We start from the raw sequence: 24,537 nt of genomic DNA, 5'->3' as shown, positions 1-24,537 counted from the left end.
TTCAGGTTCCTAAGGAAGTGGCCGGTCCTCAAGGGAGATGGTTGATGATGGGCCTGGGGACACAAGCTCTGGGGTTCTGAGTCCTGGCAGGAACTGCCGTGTCTCAAGCATGGAGGGGCTGTCATCCTCAGAGTCGAGTGTGTGTGTGTGTGTGTATGGTCCAGTAGGGTGGGGCTTCCAAGGGGAAATCAGGTTGATTCACATAAAATAGAGAGAAGGAGAGATGTGATCCTTCTTGTGCACCCAAGTAAAAGCAGCAGCTCTATGCATTTTCCCCCAGGACCCACAACAGACTGGCCTCCGCTCACAATTCTGTCACTCAGAATCTCTGCGTGGGACATTCAGGGGCTACTCCAGATTTTAGGGGACTGAAATTTATTCAGTCTTGGAGAGGGGGCTTCTTGAAGAAAAGGAAAACAGCTAAAAATGGAAAATGAGCTAGGGAGCCTTGGAAGAAGTCTGGGCAATCGACGAGCCCTGGGCGTAAGCGTCATTAGTTATATGGCAAATCCTCCTCTTCTGGCCTTATTACATTTTGTCCGGTTAAGCTGGTAGAAGAGGAGCCCAAAAGAACTCTCCCACCACCCCCCCATCATCCACAGACATCCTTCCTTCCGGTGAAGATATTTCCTACTTCTCCAGCTTTCCGCCCATCCCAACACCGGAGACTCTGAAAATGGGTCATTTACACAAGCCGTTTGTTCGGAGGCTTCCTGTCTCGCTTGATGGGGTGACTCAGCCAGGTGTTTACCTTGAATTTTTAAATCTCTTACCAAAGTATGAAAGCCTTCACTACTTTGGTCACCTCTCTCCCTGACTAAGACTCAGCCGCCTTCTTTGTGCAAGCATCTTTAAAAGAAAATAGCTAGCTATTTATTTCTTTTAGCTTTAAAAGAAAACTGGTAGCATCAGCAAACAGTCCCTGAAGACTGGGAGGAGGAGGAGGAGGAGGAAGAGAAGGAGGAAGAGGAGGAGAAAGGGGAGGAAGGGGAGGAAGGGGACTTGCCACCAAACCTCACTGGAGCCATTGATTTGGCCTTGAAGGGAGACTGAGTCGCTCTCTTGATGGTGAGAGCAAGCACAGCTCTGATGTCTCTTCGAGGCTCCGCAGATTTTCCAAGATCGAGTGATTTCGTCATGGTGGAAATACTCAGGTGCACACGAGTGGTCAACATCCTGCAAATCACCCCCACGGAGAGGTAAAGAACAATGGACTCCTTTTTTGTAGGCTTTTCTAGAGAAGGCACTAAGAGTCCAATTTCACCAAGACAGTGAATCATTTCACTGACAGCCTGCAAAAGAATGCTCCATAGATGTTGAAGAAAATTCTTGAGAATTCCAAAACCTTCCGCACCGAGCACGGTGTTCATGCTACTCATTTGGACATTTGGTCTCATTCGGGAAAGGAGATGTCATTGTTTAGGAATCAGACCTCACATATAGTTGAAGAAAAATGCCTCCACATGGTTAAAGGTGGAGAGCTTGACGTATAAAACACTGTTTACCTTAGCTGACATTTTCTAGTGTTTGCATTGGCGTAATGAATAAAGAAACGGCACGATCCTATCATAGAAAAGGAAGAGCTTTTTTATTTGTTTTCCCGCGTTTGGATTTACGACCTTGCCTGCTACCTTCTTCTTCTTCTTCTTTTTTTTTTTTCCTGGTCTTTGCCTTCTTTAAAATAAAACAACTGAAAATCCTAAGTCTTCAGAAGAGGACCAGGAGCCTAAGTGAAAGAGATTTTGCCAAAGGGAAAGACCAGGGGTCTTGGCCACTGGCCAGCCAGTCCGGGGCCTGGGTCCGAGTCCCTCAAGCCGTCTGCCTCGCCCTGCTCGTTAGTGCGGGGAGGGCTGGGTCGTTCCTAGGGTTTTTTCTAGCTCTGCTGCTCGTGTAAGGATTTTCCTCTCAGAATTCCACAGATTCCCTAACTGCCCGCTTTAGAGTCCATTCAGGGGACGCTCTCCCGCCACCATAGAAATAGTCAAGTTCAGAAAGATATTCCGACCCAAGGCAGGATGGGAACATACCGCTCGTATGTTCAGACACGGAGCAGGGAGAGCTGATAGAATTCATCACCGCGACGACGCAGGTGTTGACATGGGGCCGCTGTCCAGCTGGGAGCCTACAAGGAATCCTAGAGGGATGAAAAGTTATGCTGCAGGAGACATAAAAGCAGGTGAGGGGGCACAGCTCTGCCACAAACATCATCTGACCTTTGGCTAACTCACTGGCCTCTCTGGGACACTNTTTTTTTTTTTTTTTTTTTTTTTTTTTTTTTTTTTTAGGATTTTATTTATTTATTTAGAGAGCAAACGGGGAGGGGCAGAGGGAGAGAGAATCTCAAGCAGACTCCACACTGAGCATGGAACCCAAAGCAGGGCTCAATCCCAGGACCCCACATTCATGACCTGAGCCAGAATCAAGAGTTGGACGCTTAACCGTCTGAGTCACCCAGGCGCCCCAACACCATTTCTTTCTAGGTGTGAGGTGAGGGTAATGAGATCAGCCCTGCATGACTCAGGGGCTGCTGATAAGGCCCAAACATGTATGGAGGTAAGAAGATTTGAGAATTATACAATGACACATAAAGAGAAGGATTGTGATCCCCCTGGAAGGGTGTTTCTGCCCCTGTGCCCGGCCTCAGGAGGAAGCAGGGCTGGGGAATTGCGGCGCAGGGGTGAAGGGGGAAGAGTCTGGACCAAGGGAAGAGGAGAGGTGAGGTCAGACAAAGAAAGAGTAGGGCTGGAGGCCCTGGTGAGCACCAGGGAAGGCTCCCACCCAGCAGCCAGCTCCATGCTGGGGTATTTGGAAGCTCTGAGCCGACCCTGTCCACTTCCAAAGGCCATCATGTATGGACGGCGTGGTCTTATTGCTGGAAATCCCTATTTCCCTATTTCTTCTAAACAGAAGATGCATGGCTCTGGGACTACAGCCCGTACCCTGCTGTCCCTCCTGGGATTCTCCTGCCTCGTGACAGCCCTGTTTGTCGGCTCTTGGTATGTTGCAGAAATAGCGGACAATTCGGGCAGACCTCACTTGACTGGTGAGGCCGTCATGCTGCCGAGTTCGAAACCAGACCAAGCGACAGCAAGAAGGATAGTCATAGTTACCGTATACGCAGCACCATGTCCAGATGCCCAGCTAAATGTTTCACATACATTTGCGTATTTAACCCTCCCGGGCTATCTCGTGGACTGGTTACATTATTATTTTACTCCACCTTCGAGGAGTTAGAAGAGGGCCCGGAACCTAATCCTAGGGGAGGTCCCGGAACCCTAGATCTCCTGGCTTGGCTTTGTGATAGAACTGACCTTGGAGCTGGTTTGTTTGGACTCCCAAGTCCTAGCCTCCGTCACTGTGCTCTCCTGCTCTCCTGCTTCTCCAGGTCCTAATCAAGTCAGCCCCGAGTTGTCTGGCTTTCAGCAGAATTCCAAAGAACGAACCCAGTCAGTCCTGAGCAGTGAGGAGATCAACACACAGCGGTGATCCAAAAAAGGGCCTGACTTTCTCCTTGTATGTGGCAAGGAAAATAAAAATAAGTAAAATAAAATAAAATAAATAAAATAAAATAAAATAACAAAACTATTGTAAAGCAAACACAGGAGTTCTGCACTGGTCCAGGAAAAGCAAGATGCCAGGGACCGAAGTAACTTGCTGCCCATTCCAGCTGGCGGTGTGCTGATGCTGGCTTGCACTGGCTCACGCCTACCTTTAGGAGCCGGTTGTGTGCATCTCTTCCCAACTCTGCATTCGATGACATCAGGTGCGCAGCTCGAACTTGGCCAAGGAGGAGTATTAACCCCACGGACCACAGCCAACCCTACAAACCAGAGCTTTATTTCCCCACAGAGCCTGCCCTGTGTGTCTGCCCTGATCCCGGCCCTCTGGGTCCGTTTCTTTTTCCCTCAGTGAATCATAGGTCCTGATGGAGAGACGTTGCTGGAAAGTGGTATGTAAAAGGACGTCTCAGTTCTCTACGCAGAGACAGTGTGTGTGATTTAAGGAGCAGGTGAAGGCATCCTTTGGAAACTGCTCAAGTAACCGCACATGCTTGGGATAGCTGGGTCAGAGGGACGGGACCCTGCTGGCAGTTTCGGGGTGGGGGGCTTCTCGCTCGCAGAGCTGCCATCTGTGCCCGCAGGGCAAGGAATCTGTGAGCAGAGCTCCCTTTGGCAAGGGTCAGCGGCTCGGCCTGTGACAGCGAGGCTGCAGGTCTGTGTGAATGACCCTCCCCTTTCTGACATTTTAACATAACCTACCAACGATGTCCCGGCCACGTGGATCCAAGCACAGAGCCGCCCGCGTGCATCCGTGGAATGTATTCGTCAGATCACCTAACGTTTCAACCACATCCGCATTCCTGATGCGACCTACCGGGAGTGTAACCTTTCTCGATTTTCCATGACAACGGGAGCTAGGAGTGTGACATCCCGGGTTTTGCTGTTCCTTCCAGAGTTGTGTATTAAGCATTTTGTCTGAAGGGGAGTAGAAATGTGTGCATTTGGGGCTGTTCCCCGAACTCCCTCCTTCCTCTCTCCATGCGTGTGCTCCTGGTGGGGGGGCGGGGGGTGGAAATGTCTATGGGACACTTACCCCAATGCCCTACAACTCCAGTCATGAGAGGGTAGCCCTGGACAGTCTCTCTTACTAAGGTCCCTCTGGTTCAAAGATTCGGTGACTCAGTGGCTACCATCCGTGGAGCGTGTAACACACTGAATTCTATAAGCATGCTCTTCCCAACGGTTTGAGGGAGGACTGGGTTTCGGTCTTAGTCCTGTGGCTGGTTCAAGACCTCTGTACTTCCAAAGGGTATTTGTTTTCCTGATCGAGACTTAGCAGGTGGATGGATACTTTCCTTCAGATTCCCTAGTTCGATAGCAGCCAGAGCTGTACTAAAAATAACAGGAGATTAAATGACCCCCTCGGCCCGTTCTGGAGCTCCCATGTGGGGAGCAGAGAGCCCCGGGACAGCTGTGAGGCCCTGCCCGCACATTCCTGCCTCTGCTGGGCACGGCTCCTCACTCGGGCTGCCTTACATAAGCCTCAGGGCTGCAGCCTGGCCCTCCCTGCTGGGATAGCTCACAGGCCCTGAGATTAGCCGGCGGGAGCCATGCTCTATTTCTGGAAGGCAGAAAGTTCAGCTGAAGGGTAGCCACCGGGAAGATACTCATTTACTCCACCAAAGGGAGCCGAGAAAGAGACGCCTAGGGAGAACGTTATTTTGGGAGACTTTTGTACAGATAGGCCAAACACATTTGGGATCAGAGCAGGGGAAGAAAGCAGAGGGAGCCCACACTTGAACAGGAATACTTCCTCCTGTCGCCGTGCCCTCCTTTGGGCACTGCAGATTCAACCCTGGGATTGTAGCAAATATCATTTATCCGGTCAGCCCGAGGAGACATGGCTGTGGTTTTGTCTTCACCACCAACCCACACGTAGATCTGACCACAGATTATACATAAGTAGGTGCAGTAAATCCTGGTGATTCTAGGTCCCCGGGCCAGGCTAAACATTTGTTATTATAGTCAGGTTGCTGGAAGGGACGTTGTTACCCTGCACACACCAGGCGGTTAGTTCCTTGGGATAATTTCATGGGGCTAATTAGGGAAAAATGATCTGAACTGTTGTTTTTAGAGGTGGTGATTGTGTGTGTGTGTGTGTGTGTGTGTGTGAGAGAGAGAGAGATGGGTGCGATGGGTATGATGGGTGTGTGGAGTTAGCCACACTGGGTTCTGGGAACTGGAGGTGAAAACTGGTCCCCAAAGCCGGTTGAAAGCAGGAACATCAAGGCGTGGGAGCAGGGACAAATCTGGAATGCAGGAACCAAATCAGGAAAGGGCTATCCTACGACAGGAAGGGGTATAGAATGGGAACCAGGGAACTGGGCTTTGACGAGACCCGGAACATTCCTGAAACGCCAAGGTTAGCAAAAGGAGTGTAGGCACCGAGGCCCAGAGGGACCCTGGTCTGTGACATAGGCAGCTGACTCTGTCATGCAAATACGTGGATACCCTACTTGATTTCCTGATGTTATATACTCAGGTGAACACCCAACGTTTTGGGAAGACACATTTGGAAACTGCTCCCAGAGACAAGTCTTTGAGCAACACAGGAAAAAACAAATATCCTGAATTCTTCATCAATGGTTTTATTATTTTACCCTTTCTATTTAAGCATAGAGGTGGCAAGCCCAAATGTGTGGCAGGTGGAGGATGGATGGGTGCCTCGGATGCCCGTTGGGAAGGCATCGCTGTGTCCAGGAGCAAATGATGGTGGCCCAGACCAGGCTGGGGTTGGCGGTGCAGAAGAGGGGGCGGATCTGAGCACTAGTTAGACCACTGGTTTCAAATCAAAACGTCGTAATCAATTTTTAATCATAAGAAAACATGAGATGGAAATCCTCGTCACTCTGCCAGAAACCTGCAAGTGAAGAGAGACTCAAACGTCTCTATCTGTCAGACGCCGGGAACTTACTTTGAGTCTTTATTCAGGCAAACTGTGAAAAAGTTATGAGACATGGAAAGTTGAAGACTGACTTTTTGTATTAAGGAGTAGTTATTTTTACATTTGATCGTGGCATTGTGGTATTTTTTTTTAAGAGTTCTTATGTTTTCGAGATGTACACTGAGACATTTATAGATGAAATCATAGGACTGGAGCTTTCTCTAAAAAAATATGGGGGAGTGGGCAGGAGTTAGCTGAAACTGGATTGGCTCTGAGCGGCAGTGTGTTAAAGCTGAATGATGGGCTCCTGGGGGCTCATTGTGTGTGGAGCCAACTTTCCTTGTGATGACAGCTGCTTGCATCGTGCCCCAGAAACTTTTCAGAGCTCCATGTCTGCTTCTCCCGTCTATGAAGGCTCCTATCGCTCCAGGATGAAGACGTCCAAATGCTCACATTAATAGGGACATAAGACAGCCTCCAGAAGCTGGGGAATGTACAGGAGCGTGACTGCTTGTTTTAGATGTGTATGCATAGCCCTTCCTGCTAAAAATGGAAAAGAAGCAGCATTTTGGAATTTATCAAGAGTCCAGGCATCATCTCGCACTTCACAGACACTGGGTTTTTGTTTTGGTTTGTTTTTGTTTTGTTTTTTTACAAATTGGACATTTTTGGCAACGTGCTTTTCTGACAGCATTTGCTCACTTCATGCCTTCATCTCGCATTTTGGTAATTCGCAGTATTTCAAACTTCTTCGTGGTTGTTACCTTTGTTACAGTGATCAGTGATTACAACTTGCTGAGAGCTCAGAGGATAACATTTTTGGCAAGAACGTACTTTTAATCGAGGTAAGTATGTTGCTTTTTTTAGACATAATGTTATTACGCAGCTAATAGACCACAGTATGGTATAAACATAACTTTTATATGCACAGGGAAACCAAAAAATTCATTTGACTTGCTTTATTTTGATACTCACTGCATCGTGGTGGTCTGGAATTGAACCTGTAAGATCTCTGAGGTCTGCCTGTAATGATGTGTGGGAGAGGCTAGCTGTCCCCCTTCTCTTTTCCCTCTTAGAAGCTGAACCCTAATTGTCTGGCAGGCTTCACTGCGGGCCAAACACTTCCCAGCCTCCTTATCACAAGGTGCAGCTGTGTGATTTGGTTCTGGCCAATGAGATGAGGCAGAAATGTTATGTGGAACTTTCTGGAAGGCTCCTTCAGGGGAACTGAATCCTCTAGGAGGTGTGTCCCTCTTCGTCCCCCCACCCCTCGCCAATCTGTTTCCTGCTGCCTGGTATGTGGGTGTGGAGTGCAGAGCCCCAGGACCCATGCTGGCCAGTGAGGGGTCTGAGGATAGAAGCCACACACCTTACATGACAGAATAAAGGAGGAGCCTAGGTCACTGATGAGTCTCTGAACTGGCTGAAGGAAGTGAGAGTGAACTCTCACATGGTTAAGCCAAAATTGCTTTAGACTTTTTTTTTTTTAACTTATTTATTTGACAGAGAGAGAGCACAAGCAGGGGGAGCGGCAGGCAGAGGGAGAGGGAGGAAACAGACTCCCCACTGAGCAGGGAGCCGGATGTGGGACTTGATCCCAGGACCCTGGGATCATGACCTGAGTCAAAGGCAGATGCTTAACTGACTGAGCCACCCAGGCGCCCCCAGGTTTTTAATTATATGTAGAATCTTACTGCTGATTGATACAGGCAACTGTGTGTTAATAAAGCCCTATTTGGAGCAACAATGGTCAAGATGATGAGTAAACTTGAAAAAAGCATCAGAGAAAGCGTTGCTGAGAATATAGAATCCCTAAGGGCAGAAATGAGAGCGAATCTGACAGAAATTAAAAATTCAGTGGGCCAAATACAGTCAAAACTAGAGGCTCTGACGGCCAGGGTCACCGAGGCAGAGGAACGCGTTAGCGAATTGGAGGATGGGTTAGTAGAAGAAAAAACGAAAATAGAAGCTGGTCTTAAAAAAATCCACGCCCACGAATGTAGATTACGGGAGATTACTGACTCTATGAAACGATCCAATGTCAGAATCATCGGCATCCCTGAAGGGGTGGAGAAAAACAGAGGTCTAGAAGAGATATTTGAACAAATTGTAGCTGAAAACTTCCCTAATCTAGCAAGGGAAACAAGCATTCGTGTCCAAGAGGCAGAGAGGACCCCATCCAAGCTCAACCAGGACAAACCTACGCCACGGCATGTCATAGTGCAATTCGCAAATATTAGATCCAAGGATACAGTATTGAAAGCGGCCAGGGCAAAGAAATTTCTCACGTACCAAGGCAAAGGTATCAGGATTACGTCAGACCTGTCTACAGAGACCTGGAATGAGAGAAAGGCTTGGGGGGGCATTTTTAAAGCTCTTTCAGAGAAAAACATGCAGCCAAGGATCCTTTATCCAGCAAAGCTGTCATTCAGAATTGATGGAGAAATAAAGACGTTCCAAAATCGCCAATCATTAACCAATTTCGTAACCACGAAACCAGCCCTACAGGAGATATTAAGGGGGGCTCTATAAAGGTAAAAAGGCCCCAAGAGTGATACAGAGCAGCAAGTCACAACCGATACAAAGACTTTAAAGAGAAATGGCATCATTAAAATCATATCTGTCAATAATCTCTATCAATCTAAATGGCTTAAACTCTCCCATAAAACGCCACAGGGTTGCAGATTGGATAAAAAGACATGACCCATCCATTTGCTGTCTACAAGAGACTCATTTTGAACCCAAAGATGCATTCAGACTTAGAGTAAGGGGATGGAGTACCATCTTCCACGCAAATGGACCTCAAAAGAAAGCTGGAGTAGCAATTCTCATATCAGATAGACTGGATTTTAAACTAGAGGCCATAGAGAGAGATACAGAAGGGCACTATATTATTCTTAAAGGAAGTATTCAACAAGTGGATATGACAATTATTAATATATATGCCCCCAACAGGGGAGCAGCAAGATACACAAGCCAACTCTTAACCAAAATAAAGAGACATATAGATAAGAACACAGTAATAGTAGGGGACCTCAACACCCCACTATCAGAAATAGACAGAACACCCTGGCAAAAACTAAGCAAAGAATCAAAGGCTTTGAATGCCATACTCGACGAGTTGGACCTCATAGATATATATAGAACACTACACCCCAGAACCAAAGAATACTCATTCTATTCAAATGCCCATGGAACATTCTCAAGAATAGATCATGCTCTGGGACACAAAACAGGTCTCAGCCAATACCAAAAGATTGAAATTATCCCCTGCATATTCTCAGACCACAACGCTCTGAAATTGGAACTCAACCACAAGGAAAAACCTGGAAGAAACTCAAACACTTGGAGGCTAAGAACCATCCTGCTCAAGAATGACTCGATAAACCAGGAAATCAAAAAACAAATTAAACAATTTATGGAGACCAACGAGAATGAATACACAACGGTCCAAAACCTATGGGATACTGCAAAGGCAGTCCTAAGGGGGAAATACATAGCCATCCAAGCCTCACTCAAAAGAATAGAAAAATCTAAAATGCAGTTTCTATATTCTCACCTCAAGAAACTGGAACAGCAACAGAGGGACAGGCCTAACCCACTGACAAGGAAGGAGTTGACCAAGATTAGAGCAGAAATCAATGAATTAGAAACCAGAAGCACAGTAGAGCAGATCAACAGGACTAGAAGCTGGTTCTTTGAGAGAATCCATAAAATTGATAGACCACTGGCAAAACTTGTCCAAAAACAAAGAGAAAGGACTGAGATTATTAAAATTATGACTGAAAAGGGAGAGGTCACGACCAGCACCATTGAAATTGCAAGGATTATTAGAAACTTTTATCAACAGCTATATGCCAAAAAACTAAACAATCTGGAAGAGATGGAGGCCTTCCTGGAAACCTATAAACTACCAAGACTGAAACAGGAAGAAATAGATTTCTTAAATAGGCCAATTAACTATGAAGAAATTGAGTCAGTGATAAACAACCTTCCAAATAATAAAACTCCAGGCCCAGACGGTTTTCCTGGGGAATTCTACCAAACATTCAAAGAAGAAATAATACCTATTCTCCTAAAGCTATTTCAAAAAATAGAAACAGAAGGAAAGCTACCAAACTCATTCTATGAGGCTAATATTACCTTGATCCCCAAACCAGGCAAAGACCCCCTCAAAAAGGAGAATTACAGACCGATTTCTCTAATGAATATGGATGCCAAAATCCTCAACAAGATCCTTGCTAATAGAATCCAACAGTACATTAAAAGGATTATCCATCATGACCAAGTGGGATTCATACCTGGGATGCAAGCATGGTTCAACACTCGCAAATCAATCAATGTGATACATCATATCAACAAGAAAAGACTCAAGAACCATATGATCCTCTCAATTGATGCAGAAAAAGCATTTGACAAAATACAGCATCCTTTCCTGATTAAAACCCTTCAGAGTGTAGGAATAGAGGGTACATTTCTCAATCTCATAAAAGCCATCTATGAAAAGCCTACTGCAAGCATTATTCTCAATGGGGAAAAGCTGGAAGCCTTTCCCTTAAGATCAGGAACACGACAAGGATGCCCACTCTCGCCACTATTATTCAACATAGTACTAGAAGTCCTTGCAACAGCAATCAGAAGACAAAAAGGGATCAAAGGTATCCAAATCGGCAAAGAAGAAGTCAAACTGTCTCTCTTTGCAGATGACATGATACTCTATATGGAAAACCCAAAGGAATCCACTCCCAAACTATTAGAAGTTATAGAACAATTCAGTAAGGTGGCAGGATACAAAATCAATGCCCAGAAATCAGTTGCATTTCTATACACGAATAACGAGACTGAAGAAAGAGAAATTAGGGAATCCATCCCATTTACAATAACACCAAAAACCATACGTTACCTTGGAATTAACTTAACCAGAGACGTAAAGGACCTATATCCTAGAAACTATAGATCACTTTTGAAAGATATTGAGGAAGACATAAAAAGATGGAAAAATATTCCATGCTCATGGATTGGAAGAATTAACATAGTTAAAATGTCCATACTACCCAGAGCAATCTACACTTTCAATGCTATCCCGATCAAAATACCGAGGACATTTTTCAAAGAACTGGAACAAATAGTCCTTAAATTTGTATGGAACCAGAAAAGGCCCCGAATCTCCAAGGAACTGTTGAAAAGGAAAAACAAAGCTGGGGGCATCACAATGCCGGATTTCGAGCTGTACTACAAAGCTGTGATCACAAAGACAGCATGGTACTGGCACAAAAACAGACACATCGACCAATGGAACAGAATAGAGAACCCAGAAATGGACCCTCGGCTCTTTGGGCAACTAATCTTTGATAAAGCAGGAAAAAACATCCGGTGGAAAAAAGACAGTCTCTTCAATAAATGGTGCTGGGAAAATTGGACAGCTACATGCAAAAGAATGAAACTTGACCACTCTCTCACACCATACACAAAAATAAACTCCAAATGGATGAAAGACCTCAATGTGAGACAGGAATCCATCAAAATTCTAGAGGAGAACATAGGCAACAACTTCTATGACATCGGCCAGAGCAACCTTTTTCACGACACATCGCCAAAGGCAAGAGAAATAAAAGATAAAATGAACTTATGGGACTTTATCAGGATAAAGAGCTTCTGCACAGCCAAGGAAACAGTCAAAAAAACTAAGAGACAGCCCACGGAATGGGAGAATATATTTGCAAAGGACACCACAGATAAAGGACTGGTATCCAAGATCTACAAAGAACTTCTCAAACTCAATACACGAGAAACAAATAAACAAATCATAAAATGGGCAGAAGATATGAACAGACACTTTTCCAATGAAGACATACAAATGGCTAACAGACACATGAAAAAATGTTCAAAATCATTAGCCATCAGGGAAATTCAAATCAAAACCACACTGAGATACCACCTTACGCCAGTTAGAATGGCAAAGATAGACAAGGCAAGAAACAACAATTGTTGGAGAGGATGTGGAGAAAGGGGATCCCTCCTACATTGTTGGTGGGAATGCAAGTTGGTACAGCCACTCTGGAAAACAGTGTGGAGGTCCCTTAAAAAGTTAAAAATTGAACTACCCTATGACCCAGCCATTGCACTACTGGGTGTTTACCCCAAAGATACAGACGTAGTAAAGAGAAGGGCCATATGCACCCCAATGTTCATAGCTGCATTGTCCACAATAGCCAAATCATGGAAGGAGCCGAGATGCCCTTCAACAGATGACTGGATTAAGAAGCTGTGGTCCATATATACAATGGAATATTACTCAGCTATCAGAAAGAACGAATTCTCAACATTTGCTGCAACATGGACGGCACTGGAGGAGATAATGCTAAGTGAAATAAGTCAAGCAGAGAAAGACAATTATCATATGATTTCTCTCATCTATGGAACATAAGAACTAGGATGATCGGTAGGGGAAGAAAGGGATAAAGAAAAGGGGGGTAATCAGAAGGGGGAATGAAACATGAGAGACTATGGACTATGAGAAACAAACTGAAGACTTCAGAGGGGAGGGGGTGGGGGAATGGGATAGACTGGTGATGGGTAGTAAGGAGGGCACGTATTGCATGGTGCACTGGGTGTTATACGCAACTAATGAAGCATCAAACTTTACATCGGAATCTGGGGATGTACTGTATGGTGATTAACACAATATAATAAAATAAAATTAAAAAAAAATAAATAAAGCCCTATTTGCCATCATCTATCAAAAAACAAAGTGCGTGGAGTCATTGGCTCAGCAGTTTTAATCGGGACTTCACACTGTAGAGACGCATCAAGAAATAGTGTTGTTTGCAAGAGCAAATGCCATTAAAAACAAAAAACAACAAACCGTCAGCATCCACGCATGGGGACTGGTTACAGAAATGAGCCTTCAGTGGGAAATCAGGCCGCTAGAGAGTGAGACAGGCCTGTTTGTGTTTCTATAAAAGAGCCTGGGGTCTTGTTAGCAATTGAAAACAAGGAAGTTATTTCAAAAAGCGTGTGTAGTTTGATCTCTTTTGTGGAATAAATATAAAAATATGTGCATGTATTTCCTAGAAGGAAAGACAAACCAACTGAAGGAAGAGAGGGCGGCCAGGGCGGGCGGCGGGGGGGTCCGCGAGGAGAGAGGCTTTTACTTTGTCGCTGAATATACTTTTGTACAGATTGAATCTTCTATCTTTCTCTATACTAACAAAAAAAGTTACTTCTGGTAGCACACATTTGCTCAGAGCCTAATTTCCGAAATTAATAGCACAAATAGTTGCTCGTCCTTGCATTTTCTTCGCCCTCACTATCTTCATATCTAAGGTACAGTCTGATTTCCCGCCTGAACTAATTGAAATGGTCACAGCAAAGCTATTTTCGTCCCCCTCCCATCTCCCTGTCCATCTCTCCCTCCCGTTCCTCCTCTTCCCTTTCCATAAACGTCTGGTGTTACAGACTCTCCGAAGACCTCGTCTTCCCAGGGCCCATGCAGGGGAGCAGAGAGACCAGAGCCCAGGAAAGCAGCTGGCAGGAATGCTGGGCTAGTGGGGGTTCTGTCCGTCCACCCTGGGGGCAGACGGTCACCCTGTGCCTGAGCGCAGAGTCCTGGTAACACTCAGCGGCCTCCAAGTAGTTTTTACCAGCGGTTCTGGTTGTTTCTTGCCGATGAATGAGGACACAGGCGCTCTGGCAGGAGTTGGCATTTGTCCTGGAGCTTATTGACCCAGGCTTTCAAATGAAGGCTGGGTGTATGTGACTCTTGCATAGAGCAGGAGAGCTCTGCTTAGGAGAGCAGGATGGGAGCACAGCGGGAAGACAGCGGGAAGACAGCCACGCACCACGAGGCAGATGGCAGGAGAGGTGACATTTGTTTCCAAAGGCTCTCGAGGCCCTGGGGAGCTCACAAGAGCAGCTCAACTTGCGCTTTCTAGGGGACTGCATACTTTAATGAGAAGATCGGAACCCTGGCAGCCCCATGCTCCAGAAAAGACTACATAGAATGATCAAGAACACTCATGTCTAAGGAGTGGCGAAGCCAGGGCTGCTCAGGGATGGACTGTCACAGAGAGTAACGTGAGTTGACAAAGTCTGAGCTACAAAGGGGGAGGAGTATGTGGGAAGTATAGCATCTAGGAATTCGTCACTTGGCCCGTTGTCTTGGTCCCAAGCGCTCCGGTTGTGAAACGCATGCCCAGCTTGACCTGGCTTAAAGGAATCGGGATTTACTGACCCATGTAACTGGAAAGTTCGGTAGGTGATTTCAAGCCTCTTTAGATCCAAGGCTTTAACAGGCGTGAAGGACACTGTCCCTGCCTCCCTCCTTCTGCCTTGCTTTCCGCTGTGTGAATTTCCTTCCGAGGCTGGCATTCCCTACAAGGGGCTCCATCGACTAGTTTAGCAGTCCCAGCGTCAGACACTTCTTGCTCTGTAGTTCCAACAATGTCAGGGCTGACTCTCACGCCTCGTTTGGGACCCATGCCCATCTCTGAATCCCCCATGGCCCGTGCAGACCCGGTGCCCAAGCCTGGAGCCAGAGTCACAGCAGATGTTAGAGGGGCCACGGCTAGGGGTGCAAGTTCAAAGAAAAATCAGTATGTTGTTATCAGGGGCAGGGGGAGAAGTCGACACACAATTAAATGTCCGCTACACCAGGGCGCCTGGGTGCCTCTGTTGGTTAAGCGACTGCCTTCGGCTCAGTTCATGATCCCAGGGTGCTGGAATCGAGCCTCATGTGTGGGCTCCCTGCTCAGCGGGGAGTCTGCTTCTCCCTCTCCCTCTGCTCCTCCCCCTGCTCTCTCTCTGTCTCTCAAATAAATTAATAAATAAATAATCATTTAAAAAAATAAATAAATGTCCGCTACACCAGTATACACTTCTGAGCTTCAAGTTTCTTTCCAGTATTAAATGAAAGGCAGAAAGGGGACTCCCCATACACCCCCCCCCGGGATATAATCCTTCTTTGAAATGTTAGAGATTAGAGGCTCCCAGACCACAACCAAGACTTTGGGGCTTGCTCTAGAGTCTTTTGGGGTTTTTTGGTGTGTGTGTGTGTGTGTGTGTGTGTGTGTGTGTGTGTGTGGTTATCCTGAGTTTGGGGTTGAAAATAAATTGGGACTGGAAAACATATACATCCTCTCAGGAGTATTCTCCAAGCGTGGGTGAATTCCTGGTCTAGGATTCCCCTCGGAAAGGTAAAATAATTCCGAAGTTTTTCCGAGGGGCTTCCTGGGGTTTTTCTGCCCCAAACCTAAAGGAGCCAACCGAACTTACTTTTTGTTCCATTTTTGCCTCTGTTTTTTATAGACTTTTACTAACGGTGAGTTGGACCCACACTCAGGCGGGCTGGCCCCAAATCAAGCAGGCTCTCCTATGCTCTGCCGTGGGTGGGTAGCAAGAGCAGCAAGGGACATTGGTGCCACCTTCCAGAAATGGGATGTTTGAAAAGAAATCTTTGTAAAGGCTGAGCAGTGTCGTCTCTCAGAATCCACAGACGGAGCAGAGTCTGCAGAGACTTGGAAAAGGCTGGACCCGAATGCAAACTATGTGATGGGACTAAGCAAGCAGAGAGAAATGCAGGACCACCAGCCCTCTGGACCATTTCTGAAAAGGAGTGGTGTGTGAAGACAAGCAGCTTACCTCAGAACCTGATGAGCGTCACTTCTTTTCCTTACTGGTGAGAGAATATTCTGGAACTCTTCCTGCAGGAGTGGCTATCAGGCATCGACCTATCACCAAGCAAGAGTTTAGTAAAGGAGGAGTATCATCTGTAAATGCAAAGAAATGAAAGAGTCCATCTTAACCACACGAGAAGCTTGGTTGATGGCCCATATTCATCTCTGCTCTGAAACCCTGACTGAGAAGCGATCCGTGGAGAAGACGCCACCACAGTTCCTGTCAGATGTCGGTTGCCATTCCCCCACCCCCAACGAAGCATGCTGGGAAATTTTCCCAGGGCATTTGATCACTGCTGCCCCTTTTACTTATAGGATGGATTAGGAAATTCAGGGAAGGCAGGTCCTCTGCTCCCTTCTCAGTTCAAGAATGGGATCCAAAGAGGAGCCCAAATCTGGAAGTGTCAACGGCAGTCACCTACAACTTCTAGAAAGGGCCATCCGACCCGCCATGGGATTGGACCAGCGATGGCTGCTAAGCAAGCCAGAAGCCGTTGAAATTACTCTCTAGGGATTCTGAACCCAGGGATGTAGATAGAATTTGCCAATACAGTTGAGGAACAGAAGGAACTAGATACGTGGACCATAAGCTGAGGCACTGGGGCACCAGTGGCTGGAAGCCAGCCGCCCACGGGACGTAGTTAAAACACAACATGTTTTGTTTGGCCCGCAGGGTTTGAAATTCGAAGTGATTGCCAACACTTAGAAACTCGAAGCTTTCACATTTTACAATGGGTGGGCTTCCAGAGCAAACGGCAGGCAAGTTGTGACTTTCTAGGCATGGTCACTTGAAGTGCACTTGGGACTTTGAAGACTTTGGGGATCTTCATTCAAACGTTACACGTGTTCCCACAAGGGTCCCTCCAGGAGCACCACTGGCCAGTCTCCAGAGACTGGAGCTGTCCGTGGGGCTCTACTTAGAATAACTGAGCTTTCAGCAAACAACAGGGGACAGAACGAGAATGAAGGATTTTATGTAAGTGGCCCAGAGTCCCCACCACTCCCTTCGTTCCCCAGACCCGGAGCCTGAGTGACTCAAGCGATTTTTCTGTTTTAGACCCAGTGTTGCATGTGTGAACACCCACAAGAGGGGAGCCAGTGAGCTTGCCCTAAGCGAAAGAATCTGGTTCTGGCTGTGGAGGCTTCTGAGGAGCCTGCTTCCTGCCCCTACAGAGGTCTGGTTCATTAGCAATTCCTGAATCCCGATGAGTTCCCTACAGAGAGGGAGCTTTCTCCCTTCTCCCTGCTACCCCCACACAACACACAATTTATTTGAGCAAATTTGAGTGGGTTTCAGACCTCGCTGCCAAAAGAACTCTCGGCTAAGACGACTTCTGAGAATTAACCTAGCAAGGGAAAGATGCCTCGGGCAAGCGCCCTTGACCATGGGGCACTTCATTTCCATGGTGTCACCTGAAGCCATTGGCCCCTGCAGTAAGATTCTCCATGCACCTTCTTGGTGGCCTCAAGACCCTGTTGATACGGACCCTTTTAGACTTCTTCCCACCCGCAGCATCTGAGCATAGCTAACTATATCATAGAAGACATCAAGCTAGAAATGACTTGACTTTTTTTCTTTTCTTTTTCTTTTTTTTTTTTTTTGGCCCCCACATTTTTGCTCAAGTACTCAACTTGTACGTTTGGGAGATAACTTTGAAATGTTTGCTTGTCTCTTGCTGAATTTTGATGACCTCGCTCATTGGATCTGTCGGTAAATGCCAGAAGGGGAAAGGGTCTCCGAAAGGGACACTCAGATACCTGAGTTCTTTTGGATTCTCACCCAAGGGCGTGGGTGCCCGGCATGTTTTAAAGCCATCAGGCAGTTCTTTGCTCTTTCGTGTGAGTCAGAGTCATGTGCTGTCTAAAATAGGTGGAGCGTGTGGGCAGGGCAGTCCAAACACCACAGCAAGTCAGGAAGTTGATTCCTAGGCAGAGCTGGCCCCTCACTCAGAGCCTCAGGGAGGCTGCATGTGACTCGTGTAAGGACCGGATAGAGCACGCAAACCCCTCCGTTGACTGGTCCGCTCTGCCCTGGGGAGCCGCGCATACACCTTCCTGCTGTGTCTTTAGGGAGGTCGGAGCAAGTGGACTTTACCAGATGTCTGAACACTAAGAAGGTGCATACTTGGGGCGGGGCTTCCCTAATAAACTGTACAGAGCGTGGGGTTAGCGAGGAAGGCACACGCTCATTCATGCAGCTCAAGACTGAGGCATGTTTGGGCTGTTGACACGTTTACATGTAAGTTTGGAAATAAGGTACCCTCCCCCCGCTCCCGACACACACACACACACTCGTGTGAACAAGTTCTCAAGACATTCCCGAGAACGTTTACCCGATAGCTCATGCTGATCGTGGCACCGAGAGCTAAGTTCTAAAGCTCCCTGTGGCTTGTGATGCTTGGCCGGGGGTTCCGCTGTGGCTCATAGAAAGAGTCATCACGTGACTACCTGCAAATGCGCTTGCGACGTCGCGGAGGCAGTGATGAGCTGACGGCCCGCCATCCCCGGCTGTAATGCATCGGAGCACAGAAATGGACATTCTTTCCTGGAAAAAAAGCGCAAGGAGGAAGGAAGTCGTTGCTTAGAAGAATTGCAAAACACCGGCGCAACAAAAGCTTCGTCAGTGCTAAGGATTACGTGTGGCAAGTACCTGTTGCGCTGGAGAAAACTTTTCGAGATCGCTCTCTAGGGGGTGAGGAGGAAGGTTTTACTGAAATCAGCGGAGAAATCTGATCACCCCCCAGTCTTGCCCTAGGCAGAAGGTTATCCATCAGCCTCCCTCTCTTGAACATTTTCTTGACCTCCCTCCTGGCTTTCCCACCTCCCACCTCACTGCTGTCCATGCCAGAGACAACCATTACCCCCTCTGCCCTCTTAAATTCTCCATTTTTATCCTATGACAAGATCAGTCACCATGTTAAAGTCACCTGAGATGACCCTAAGCCTTATTGTTAACTGTGACTAGAAGAATGTGTCCCCTTTGGCGACTATTCTCAGATAAGGAAGGGCCTGTGGGCAATAGGGGGCTTTTAAAAAATTTATTTGTTTAAATTCAGTTAGCCAACATACAGTACATACTTATTTCAGATGTAGTGTTTGGTAATTTAACAGTTGCATGTAACACCCAGTGCTCATCACATCACGTGCCCTCCTTAATGCCCATCACCCAATTATCCCCTCCCCCACCTCCCTCCCCTCCAGCAAACCTCCGTTTGTCTCCTATGGTTAAGAGTCTCTCATGGTTTTTCTCCTTCTCTGATGGTTTCCCTTTCAGTTTTCCCTCCCTTCTCCTATAATCCTTTGTGCTGTTTCTTATATTCCACATATAAGTGAAATCATATGATAATTGTCTTTCTCTGATTGACATATTTCACTTAGCATAATACCCTCCAGTTCCATCCACGTTGATGTAAATCGTATGTATTCATCCTTTCTGATGGCTGGGTAATATTCCATTGTATATAAGGACCACATCTTCTTAATCCAGTCATCTGTTGAAGGGCATCTCAGCTCCTTCCAGAATTTAGCTATTGTGGACAATGCTGCTATGAACATTGGGGTGCAGGTGCCCCTTCAGATCACTACGTCTGTATCTTTGGGGTAAATACCCGGTAGTGCAATTGCTGGGTTGTAGGGCAGCTCTATTTTTTTTTTTTTAAAGATTTTATTTATTTATTTGACAGAGATAGAGACAGCCAGCGAGAGAGGGAACACAAGCAGGGGGAGTGGGAGAGGAAGAAACAGGCTCACAGCGGAGGAGCCTGATGTGGGGCTCGATCCCATAATGCCCGGATCACGCCCTGAGCCGAAGGCAGACGCTTAACGACTGCGCCACCCAGGCGCCCCATGGGCAGCTCTATTTTTAACTTCTTCAGGAAACTCCATACCATTTTCCAGAGTGACTGAACCAGCTTGCATTCCCGCCAACAGTGTAAGAGGGTTCCCCTTTCTCCACATCCTGTCCAACATCTGTTGTTTCCCATCTTGTTAATTTTAGCCATTCTGACTGTGTAAGGTGGTATCTCATTGTGGCTTTGATTTGTATTTTCTTGATGCTAAGTGCTATGGAGCATTTTTTCATGTGTCTGTTGGCCATTTGTATGTCTTCTTTGGAGAAATGTGTCTGCCCACTTCTTGCCTGGAGTATTTGTTTTTTGGACGTGGAGTTTGATAAGTTCTTTATAGATCTTGGATATCAGCCCTTTATCTGTAATGTCATTTGCAAATATCTTCTCCCATTCTGGAGGTTGCCTTTTAGTTTTGTTGACTGTTTCCTTTGCTGTGCAAAAGCTTTTTATTTTGATGAAGTCCCAATAGTTCATTTTGCTTTTGTTTCCCTTGCCTTTGGAGATGTCTCTAGCAAGAAGTTGCTGTGGCCGATGTTGAAGAGATTGCTGCCTGTGTTCTAACAGGAGGGCTTTTTTTACTTCCTTGAACCTGCAAATCGTGGTTTAAGGCAAAGAAAATAGCAAACAGCATATCCAACGGGGACCAGGAGCTTAAAGCATCCACATGGAAGGACAGTGTCCCCAAAAGGGACTTACATTGTTCTTACATGTTTCTGCTTTTCTTGTTGTTAAGTTGTTTTAGTTTAAGTTTTATTTTGTCATGTTTTAGAGAACTTGACATTTCCCTTCCCCTGGGGCCTCAAATGCAGAAGCGACACTGACCAGAGCTTGACATTGCTTTGAGGCCCAGCAGTCCCTACAGCTTCCTGGTAAGATGTCATCTCCTGACAGTTCCTGGCTACTGCGTTTCACAAGGGCATTTTAAGTGACAAGAGAGCTAACAAACTCCTTTACTGCTTACATCGGTTGACTTTTGAGAGCGCTCTTCTGGAGACTAAGAAAAGGAAGGTTCTGGATTGTTAAACTTGCTAAAGGTTTTCACGGGTTCCCCCAGGGATTTCTGAAACGATCACCATTGAAGACATATTGCGTGCAATGTTCCCACCTTTGAGGGCCCCATGAAATGGCCATTCCAAATGGTAATGACTCCAGGAAGCAAGTCCCATTCTTGCTAGATGGAAACCCCAGTAAGACTTCATTTGCTTCAAAGTAATGTACTTGGATCTCTCTTCACTTACCCAAGTTAATTGTTCTTATCAATGTTCCAGTGCTCAAGGGATACAGTAGGAGTGATTTTTCATAAGAAGAGATAAAAACGTTGAGAAAGCAGAACGAGAACTCATGACCACTAAACATGGGTCTCTTGCTTTATTCCTATCACAGTTCCATCCATTCTCTTGTCAATCTCTTCTCATTTCTTTCTTAGTTCTAGAGATTTCCTTCTAACCTGTCGCACCCTCAAATCCCATGTCCTACCAAATAAGCAACTGCCCATTCTCTTCTGAGTCTTTGCAGTCAATATTTAACATTAACTTCCTCCTTGTTTCTCCCACTCAGTGGCTTCTGCCCTTACCCATGGAATCGTGCCTGGGTGGGTGTTTGATCAATTCTCAAAGCCTTCCACTTTGACAATAGCCACATTTGGCATCCATGTGGCCAGACGTCCGTCACTTAATTAAACACACATTCTGATTACCTACAGAAAATCCCAGCCTCTTGGGAGTACCCCACTACCACCACCAATTTCAAATATGTTTTCCAGTCTCGCGATATTATGCAGATTTTGTCAGCTTGCCGAAGGGAGGGTGGTGCCACCGTGTCCTATTCAAAGCCCTCTTCCATGTGTCCTCAGTGTTCCTTCCTTCTTCCTCATACCTACTCCCCAGACGCACTCTGTTCAAACTCGGTGTGTATTCTGGATACCCGGAGTTTCCCTTCCCCTTGCTGGAGAAGGCACTACCGTAAGCTTGTCTAGCTGGTCAACCACCAAAAGTGTCCAAGGACCTCACAAGACTGGAGGCCTTGACCTCGATCGTGGGCCGAACTGAAGAATAAGGGCATCCCACTATTGCCTATAAACATGTGCCCATTTCAGTTGCTCTAACTGTATGTCAGTTACTAATACAAAATGCAGCTGTTTTCAGAGAAACGAATTGTGTTTTGGGGCTACTTCATCTTCAGAGTCTACTTAATTGGCTTTGTGTAAAGTCAGGTTTTTAGTTGGAACTGAACCAAAGCTGTTCCGAAGGTTAGACAACATCAAACCCATCTATCCTGATTTCACTGCAAGTTGGCTTCCCAGCCTGCACACTGGAAAATGAGCATCGTTAGTTGAGTTGCAATGCTGGGGAGGCACCAGAGAGCTTGGCCAACTAGCCACGCAGGAAAAGGTGTTTATTCAAGCGAGCCAGGAAACCCAGTTAACTCGGGTGACATTTGATCAGCAACATAGATAAAGTGAAAAATGAAAAATTGTTAGCCATGTTGATGACTCATGATAGAATAATGATAAATGATCCATTGCTTAAATATCCACCTGGGGGGGAGAAAAGGGACAAGGGGGACGGAGCCTTCCGTGATGTAAGTTCCAGCCGGTGAGAGGACCAGGTGGTTCTGAGTCTCTGCTGAACACTGATTTGTAGGCTGGCACTCAGTTAATCAACTCGGCACTTTAGGACAGTGACTTGTAAAAGCTAGGGAGCTCTTAAAACACAGCAAACATAGCAATCACCATGATTCTGCTCCCCACCCCCTGACTACACCTGATAATTCAGCCCCAGTGTCGGGGGTATCAGTGTTCTCTTAAAGCTCCCCCAGATGATTCTAACATGCAGCCAGAGTTGAAGGCTGCAGCTCTAGGTTTGGTGATGTATAGATTTTGAGGCTGGACAGGAAATCTGGTTCCGTTGCAGGATGGCAGACTAAGGAGCCTGCTGAGTCCTATAGATTCTTCTCTGCCATAGCACTTCACTTTCAGTGAACCAGAAACCAGGATGGATCCTGAAGTGTGGCATGTAGAGTTGCTTGATGCAACGACAGAAAACCCAATCCAAAATGCACGTGGAAGACTATCATTGGAAAGGTGCAGGGAGCACCAAGCCTGCTCCATCCCCAAAGATGGCGGACACCAGAAGCAAAGGGTATCAAGGCCAATCAACATGTAGGTCCTTGGGCCATTGCTGCAGGAGGGGCCAACGATTCATTCTCCACTGATGATCTTCTGTCTCCTCTTGACCGGAATAGCAGTGACAAAATGTCAGCCTTCAGGTAGGAGTGATGGCCAGGGAGCCCAAAATAGGTGGGCATGGCCATGTGTCTTGAGGCTGTCCATTGCCAGGGGAATGGCGTAGACCTGGAGACCCCAGAGAATTCTCACTCAGTGGCTTATCCTTCTTTGCTGTCCCCGAGAGTAGTCTCAATTCAGACCAGCAATCTCCCCAAGTGGATGACACCCACTGTCAGGGAATACTGACTGATGGAGAATCTCAACCATATAGAAAAGCACAAAATCAGGCTCACCACACTTTGGAGGAAGACCCAGCCCTACAGAAGACAACAAACTGAACAAAATAGGCAAATTAACACCCAAGCAAGATAAAGAATAGAGCAAGCAGAAAAGGAATTAAGAATAAGCCAGACAAAGACATAGCCCTTATGATTTCACATAGATGGATACCATATGACTTCACTTACATGTGGAATCTAAAAAATAGAACAAATGAACAAACAAAAACAGAAACAGACTCATATATCCAGGGAATGAACTGGTGATTCCCGGAGGGGAGGGGATTGGTAAAATGGGGAAAGGGGACGAAGAGGCACAGACTTCCAGTTATAAAATAAGTATGTCACAGAAATGAAAAGTACAGCATAGTGAATGTAGTCAATAAGACCGTAATAACGTAGTCACTTACACTTATTGTGGGGAGCACTGTATAATGTATAGAATTGTTAGGTCACTGTGTTGTAGACCTGAAACTATTATAGGTCAACTAGGCTTCACTTAGAAAAATAAGCATAAGTAAATTTCTTTGCTGTGTGGGGATAAAGCAGTCACAAACAAATCAACTGGAGGTCATGGAGATTAAAATTTGATCCTTAAAATAACCCGATAAGCAGATGAAACTATTTTTTCCTGAAGTGTAATTTTATCGTAACAAAGACTAATGTGTATCTTATAACCTAGTGACTCATGACAGCTCATAAGTTGAGTGGTTCACTTTTCTAGAAAGCACATAATGCCCAAGTAGGTCGTTACAGAAATTATTTTGAAGGATGAAATGTTCTGTAACCGTTTTAAAAAGACTTGGTCCATTTTGAAAAATTGACAATGAATGAAAAATACAATCCAAAGAAAGAAAAGTAAGTTTTTCTCCCAAATATATGAGACACCAGCTGTTATTTGTATCTTAAGTGCCCAGAGTGAAATGGGCCACATTTTCAAAGGCAGTTAATAACAGCACAAGAACTTGTTTCTTTTGATATAGCACCAACTGAGGTAAGAGTAGAAATGTCATTGAAGATGTACTGTTTCTCCTCCACCTCTCTTCCCAACCCCTACCAGGCTACCG

At 46.1% G+C, this 24,537-nt stretch overlaps 1 long non-coding RNA gene across 1 annotated transcript; it reads right to left on the bottom strand.

The window, feature by feature from the left end:
* Window positions 1-6,317: 6,317 nt before the first annotated feature.
* LOC117801442 lies at window positions 6,318-18,516 on the bottom strand. The gene is made up of 3 exons (XR_004623963.1): window positions 18,452-18,516; window positions 16,084-16,172; window positions 6,318-6,420 (listed from the first exon to the last, which is right to left on the bottom strand). It is a non-coding gene; the product is annotated as an uncharacterized LOC117801442 (long non-coding RNA).
* Window positions 18,517-24,537: the final 6,021 nt, after the last annotated feature.

Source organism: Ailuropoda melanoleuca, chromosome 3, assembly GCF_002007445.2.
Source record: "Ailuropoda melanoleuca isolate Jingjing chromosome 3, ASM200744v2, whole genome shotgun sequence".
Taxonomy (NCBI): domain Eukaryota; kingdom Metazoa; phylum Chordata; class Mammalia; order Carnivora; family Ursidae; genus Ailuropoda; species Ailuropoda melanoleuca.
The sequence above is the reverse complement of the archived record's forward strand: the minus strand, read 5'-3'. Positions and strand labels throughout refer to the sequence as shown.